Genomic DNA, 7,319 nt, shown 5'->3' on the forward strand with positions numbered 1-7,319 from the left:
GGACGAAGTAGAATATTTCATTGATAAAGATTGAAAATGTAAAATTACTTACCTCGTGTATGTGTCGATCAATTTCATAAACCACAATTTCAGTTTTTAAAATTATAATTACTTTTTCAACGAAAGTCTTGTGAACTGCTTTTTCATTTACAATAATGATAGGTAATAAACTATATGCAATTATGATATTAAAATTCATAGAATCAATAATGACTTTAAAATGAGTAACATGAGTATATCGAAGAAGTGAAAGAAAAAAAACCCTAAGATAATGACTTGTAATGAAATAAAAAATTGTTCAATTTTGATACGTTAAATCTAAGAAGACACTATACAACTTGTGAAGCAATTTGCATGCAAAGCATTGAAAGCAACGTTAGGATGAAAGTAAACATGCACATTTTGTTCACAATATATACATTCTATTTATATACGAAGTAAAAGTTGAATATGAAAAAAATAGATAAACAATAAACACATGTAGAACGGCAATACATTATAAGCTACATTTAAATATATGAAAACAAAATATTATGTAACACAATATTTATATAATCTCTTCAACTATATTATAAGTACGTGTGTTTAAATATGACACTTCACAACTGAGTGCAAAGGAATTCTTTTTTTCAAACTGCCTTTTTTAAAAGCAAACATGATGTTAGATTGCTTTCATTGTTTATAGACTTTTATCTCACATTTATAACTGAAGCATATTCAAAAAGCAAGAAAAGAAATTTGAGTTACTATTACATGTATTAGTTTTACTACCAGGTTAAATCTACCATTTTCTACATAAGGACATGTCTTTACCAAGTCAGGAATATGACCTTTATTTTGACTTTTGAACACCGGTATACTACTTTTGCCTTTTTTAACATTCGTTTGTTTTGTGTTTTGCATATGATTTTGTCATTTGATTAAATCATTACCGTTTAGAATTTTCATTGGAGTTCTTTTTTAATACTTATCTTTTTTTAATTGTAAACCAAAGTCGATTTATAACGTTGCTTATTGTTTAACGTTATTATAAATTATAACAGATAATTATAAAATATTAACATTTTATTATTGCTAGTACCTGATTGATTAAATACAAATATACTGGTAATCAAGCTGGTACCGTTATACAGAACAGTTGGTGTGAATCCAGGTGTTTTAGTTACCATAAACAACTGATTATTGATAGTATAATATATGTAACTATCAAAGACACCAATTGCATAGTAGTATCTACGAACATTTGTTGAAATGATTGTTTGAACATCAGAGCCATCGTCCTTAGCTGATTTCATATCCCCATTATAATTAATCCAATACAGTCGGTTTTCATCATAGTCTACAATACGAGAAAACAAACGGTGGAACAATCGAACTCATTCTTACATCATTAATATATGAGTGTATTGCAATTATAGCTTTTAAATCGGGTGTATTTTTCAACGTTTTTTGTGATCAGATGTCAGAACATGGACGCAAACAAATCATTGTCACGAACAAAGAAATGTTTATATATCTTACCATTTGTATTTCCTTCAATTTATACTCTTATTAGCGGAAGCGCTTCATACTAAAAATGTGCGCACGGTCAACGCTTTTACAACCCTATAAAGTTACAAAAAAAAAAAGCATTCAATACTTATAATTACATTTTTACCTATAGGATCATGAAAACATGCCTTTTATTAAGTTTTTATTTCATTTACCTGTGCACTTTATTGTGAGACCTCGTGTCATCATGAATGAAAAGTTGCATTGTGTAATGCAATTGATTAAGGAATATCACGAGATTACTAGTTAGCCAATCAGAATAACGTATTATAATGAAACATACATCTAATGTAATTATTATTCTATACCAGGAAAAAAACACAGCCGTAAATAAACATATGTCAAGTAAACTTGAGGACATAACTTTTGATTCATTCATATACAATGTCTGCTACTATACCAATTTCAAAAGGTTTTCTCTGACAAACTTTTGGATTGATCATAAGTGAATATAAATGTTGTATCGTGTAATGAACAACATACTAAATTAAATCATTTTATGAGCATTAAATCAACGATAACGTGTAACAACGTACCTATATGCATGCATCGAACAGGTGTTGATACAAAGTTCACAATGGTCCGATTTTCACCTAAATCAAATTTAGATTTCGATATTCCTAAATTCTCTTCAACTATATACATCCACCTGAATAAAAAGTTTGTCAACTTTAGAATATCAGGTTTTAGGATAAATGTGTGTTTGTGTATATATGTGTTGTTATTGAATGAATAAACTATAATGTAACTCGTCATCATCAAGACGAAAATTGTGTATTTCAGAAGCGAGTTTCCTCTACGAAAGACGCTCAACTTAAAAATGTAAAAAAAAAAATGAAAGTACGAAGTAGGAAGGCATTATCACTGTACTATTATGCATATTTTAGGGGCCAGCTGAAGGACACCTACGGGTGCGGGAATTCTCGCTACATTGAAGACCCATTGGTTGCCTTCGGCTGTTGTTTGCTCTATGGTCGGGTGGTTGTCGCTTTGACATATTCACCATTTCCTTTCTCAATTTTATTAAGGAACCATGTTATCCAAAGATTTTGATATATACGGTATATGGTGTAATTTGTTAAAAAATCAGAGAATTATTTTATTTTGACGAAACTCTATATCCCTTGTTAGTTTAATGGCACGCAAGCAGAACTCTTGTGTGAGGGAAAATTTATGAGTTCCAATGGTCGAATACAAGGTGGGGGTATTGTGATTTACATGCTTATAATAATTTGGTACGTGTCGTTGGTTCAACCGCTACGAATTTTTTGATAAGCTTAATAGTTTTTCTATGAAAGAACTCCGTTTTAAAATGTACATAAATTTTAAATCGTACATTTAAAAAAAAAAGGTACCGCTCTTTTCATTTGAAGAGCACTCGCCTAAAAAAACTTTTTTTTAAGAAATAAAATTTAATTATTAAGCTCGATATTTTTGGAGGATTTGTCCGAAAAACTACAAATCAAATTGGTGTGGTCTTAGCAGTATTTGGCACATTTTATCAATAAGCATGTTAATGTTGTTCTTCAATTATCTTCAACATTTAAATCTATTTGTCCTTCCAACTATGTTTTCCAATCAACAGTGATTGGGGAGCATGGTTATTACTGGAAGTACGACTTTTGTAACATATTTTCTTGGGTCTTTCAAAAATCTTGGGTCTTTCAAAAAGTACGACTTTTGTAGCGCAAAAAGAAAAAAAACCCAAACGAAACACAGAAAACAGTCAAAGCCTACAATGGATTTTCAACACAACAAGACAACGACACACCGAAGGTGGGCTCAGCTGGTCATCAAATTGTATACAATATTCTATTCAGTTTTTGGTGTAATACCACCAAATCATAGTACGTAACATCTGAAAATAAGTCGAAAAAAATATTTCTTTGAATTTGACAGTTGTAGGTAATGAATCCTACATTTCATTGCAGTACACCATTTCTGGATCATACACATATATTAATATTGTTATTTGGGGTTTCTATAGAATATTTTGGAAACTTGAGGTTACATGGTTACTAAAGCTTGTATATAGTTTAAAAGAGGTGCAAATTTGATTGGTAACATGCAGTGATGGTTATTTTCTTATATGCAATGAAATGTTATTAAATTTTTTCTATAGTACTGGACAGGGTAAAACTCTACTCATGCCAAGTATTTCTTTATTTGAAGCAAAGATAAATTATGCACAATATTTTGAAAAGTGCAAATTTAACAAAGACTAAAAGGGGAAAATCAATAGTGGTATTACACCTTTTGCCCAATGTCTTCATCAAACATAATACCTTTTTGAAACATCAAGTCGTATCACCCAGGGTTCACTCAATGTTCGAAAAACAGTCACATTGGTTCCGTTCAGATTACATCTTGAGAGTGTGTTACCAAATTGATTAATCCAATAGATATGATCATTGGCTGAATCAACAGTTATTCCTACAGGCAAGTTCTCTGTTTGGACGACTATCTGTAATGTTCTGCTACTTGAAGGATACGAAAATCTATAAATAATAAAAAATTTCTGAAATTTCTGAAATTCATTTAGATTACTTTTATTTTTATTAATATTTACCAGACTATAAAATTGAGAATGGAAATGGGGAATGTGTCAAAGAGACAAAGAGATTTACATCAAACACAGAATAAATTAAATCATTACAGTTCGTTTGGTTTATTAAAACTTGAATCATTGTTTAGACAGGGATATTTTAAAGTAGGATATAGTGGTCCAAATATCACCTTTTAAAGAAGTCGTATCATTTGATAGCAGCTTTTATTTGCGTTATACGTGATTTTACCATTTTGGTTCTTTGTTTCCCTAACTTTTGTCATCAGTAGAATAATAGTTTTCATACCGAACTATATCATGAATATCGTATCTTGGGAAGTATACGTATCTGTTCTTGTAATCGTATTCCAAGGCAAACACAGCATTTGTGCCATGCTCTAACAGTACAGCCACATTGTGTGTACCAACATCATATTCCATTATTGCAGTGAGATTTGAAAATAAAAGTTTTCCACAACTGTAAGCTGTAAAAACATTTCAGATTATTACCTTTACTATTTTCTAAATATCACAATTTGCAATTTGGAGTTATTTCCTGTCAGAAAGAAAGTCATTCTTTTGAAGAAACTAAACGATTCAAGTTTCAATGAACTGCTGCAAGAGTCAACTAAATGCACCGACTTGAGAGTAAAGTAAAACATCTAATTAAATTGATAGATTTAATGTTGTGTGTCTAAATGAGGTCTTTCTGTTTAATTTTCAATTTTAAATATACTTCAAATACAAAAAAACACCACTACCTTCTTCCATTTATTAGATTGAAATATTAGTATCAAAAAACGTCTTTATCGGACAGTTTACTAGTAGCTTTTGGGACATACGATGTGATGTTAATTTATTTCTTTAAAAAAGGACATTATGAGAGATACAACTATATAACCGAATATTCTGATTCTTATATTGCCAAGAAGAAGAGACAATAGTTATTTTATATAAATCAACGTATACATTAATTTTCTATCATTTCGACGGATAACCTTTGGATCTGTCTTCGAATCAAAACAAAAATTTTCCTTCTGTGATTATACCTGAATATGTATACACAAAGTCCCTAACACAACAATGTGTCTTAATTATACATGTAATAAAATATTGAAAAGGCAATGACGAATAGTTGTGTTCATATTATTTTCTTTTCACACAAATCATGACATAACATTTAATAAAACGATTACAATAACATTATTGTTGTAGATTAAGGTTAACAATGAGACAAAAGATGTACATATGCAAACTATTTGACGTCAAAAACCATTCACTTCCTGTAATCTGGAAACTTGTTTTAACCGACCATTTTGTCAGAAACCTGTCCTTCTTATAGTGGCATTGGCAGCTCGTTAATACATGTTTTACTCTACTAGTTAAAACTTCAAAGTAAATCGAAAAAAAATAAAAACAAAGCAAATCAGAATTAAAACCAGACCAAAACAAAACAAATCCAAATAAAGCGAAACGAAACAGAGCGAATTAAACTAATGACACAATCTGTATCGCTGTTTCAAAGTGCAAGCTTGTTTATTAAATTTAAGAAATTAATAACTAGAAGATTGATTTCAAACGCGATGATTCATTATATATATATATATATATATATATATAAGAGATTATTGCGTGCATTTATTATTGTGAATTTGTCATTTTAGATATTTTTGCGATCTGCGAAAAATCCTGTTTAATTCATATTAAAAAAATAAAATGCAAGTTTAAATTATTGAGATTTTAACTCTTTCGCATTTTTCGCAATAGAAAAAAACTGCCACAATTTCTAAATTCAAAAATTTTGTTGTTGTTGTTCAGACATGCTTACAAAAATCACATTTATTCAATTTAATCGGAGGCTATTGAAAAAAAATTGATATATATAATTATCATAAAATCATAGCATAGGTTGTCAAATTCAACGAAGTCTTTGAAATCTTTTATTATCATTTAAAAAAAAAACCCATCTTAAATGTGTCCTCTTTTTTAGTTGTTAACATAATTTTTTGTCCTTTATTTCGACATAAAAGATGTCCCTTCCGAAAAAAACCTGTTCGGACACATACAAAGAATTGTGAAAGACCTTTTGTATGTGTTCTTTTATTATCGTACATCATCATACATGTTTTATACACATTTATAATTGATTTATTGATTTGATAAGTTTCCTTCGGCATAACTTGTATATAAAATCAAAAGATGTTGTTCGAAAGCCTATGATATAGTGTTCCACTAGAGTCCAAATGATGTGGACGTCATTAGAAAATCAAAAAGGGAACAGCTGTCTCACAAACATTTATCTTTAAGTTTCACCAAAAACATAGGTACTGAGAAGACAAGTAATACATAACATCAAGTACATGAATTTTATTTGAGAACTTAATTCAATTCAAAATAATACTTACATGATAATAGTAGTATGCAACGAAATGAAACACACAAACAAAACCAAACTTTTACTTCTATTTCCATCAATGCAAATATTTATTCAAAATATTTTGAGTATGTAAACCTGCTAATATCAATCTATCGGTTTTTATATCAACAAAATACTGTGTTAATTTAAAGGAAGTGTTCCGGCATATTAATTATCACTAGTCACAAGACATTTTATGATGTTGCCATTGTTTTTCGACACGATATAAGTATCTATGGTGTCAGGGATGATCTCATTTTTAGAAATGATCTCTTTTATTCACTCATTGTATCCTAAAAGTTCAACCCAGTTTATCATATCTTTATATTGCATTTCTTTTTATTAAACTTAATCGGTAATAGACATAAGACAACCCTTTAAAAACTAAATATAAAGCAGGATCAATGGAAGCCACAAGCAAAAATGAAACCAACTTGTGAATGTTTTACGATTTTAAAGAAACTAAAGTGCATTGGATTGGCTATATATAGTTGAAAACCAGACAGAGTGGAAAATAAACAAATATAATACACAATTTTTGCTGCATTGGGAATGTCTGTACAACATTATGACGTTTTTGCCTTTAAATGCCTTTTCAATTTATTTTTAGCATTTGTCTTCCGTTGAGGAAAAGAAGGAGAGATGCATACATTACCCTTACGATATGGGTCAATATTTCAATTGTATTCTTTTAAGGCATACCTTTTCAGTTCTGTCAACCTAATTTTAATAACGCTTGGTGTCGTTCGGCCTTTTTGCATCTGGTCCAAAATAAAGGCAACAGTAGTATACCGATGTTCAAACTCA

General features: G+C 29.7%; 1 long non-coding RNA gene across 1 annotated transcript; it reads right to left on the reverse strand.

The window, feature by feature from the left end:
* Positions 1-1,011: 1,011 nt before the first annotated feature.
* On the reverse strand, positions 1,012-6,605 carry LOC143046925 (uncharacterized). The gene is made up of 5 exons (XR_012969312.1): positions 6,502-6,605; positions 4,404-4,581; positions 3,837-4,049; positions 2,088-2,200; positions 1,012-1,339 (listed from the first exon to the last, which is right to left on the reverse strand). It is a non-coding gene; the product is annotated as an uncharacterized LOC143046925 (long non-coding RNA).
* Positions 6,606-7,319: the final 714 nt, after the last annotated feature.

The sequence above is a fragment of the Mytilus galloprovincialis genome, chromosome 9 (genome assembly GCF_965363235.1).
Source record: "Mytilus galloprovincialis chromosome 9, xbMytGall1.hap1.1, whole genome shotgun sequence".
Lineage (NCBI taxonomy): Eukaryota > Metazoa > Mollusca > Bivalvia > Mytilida > Mytilidae > Mytilus > Mytilus galloprovincialis.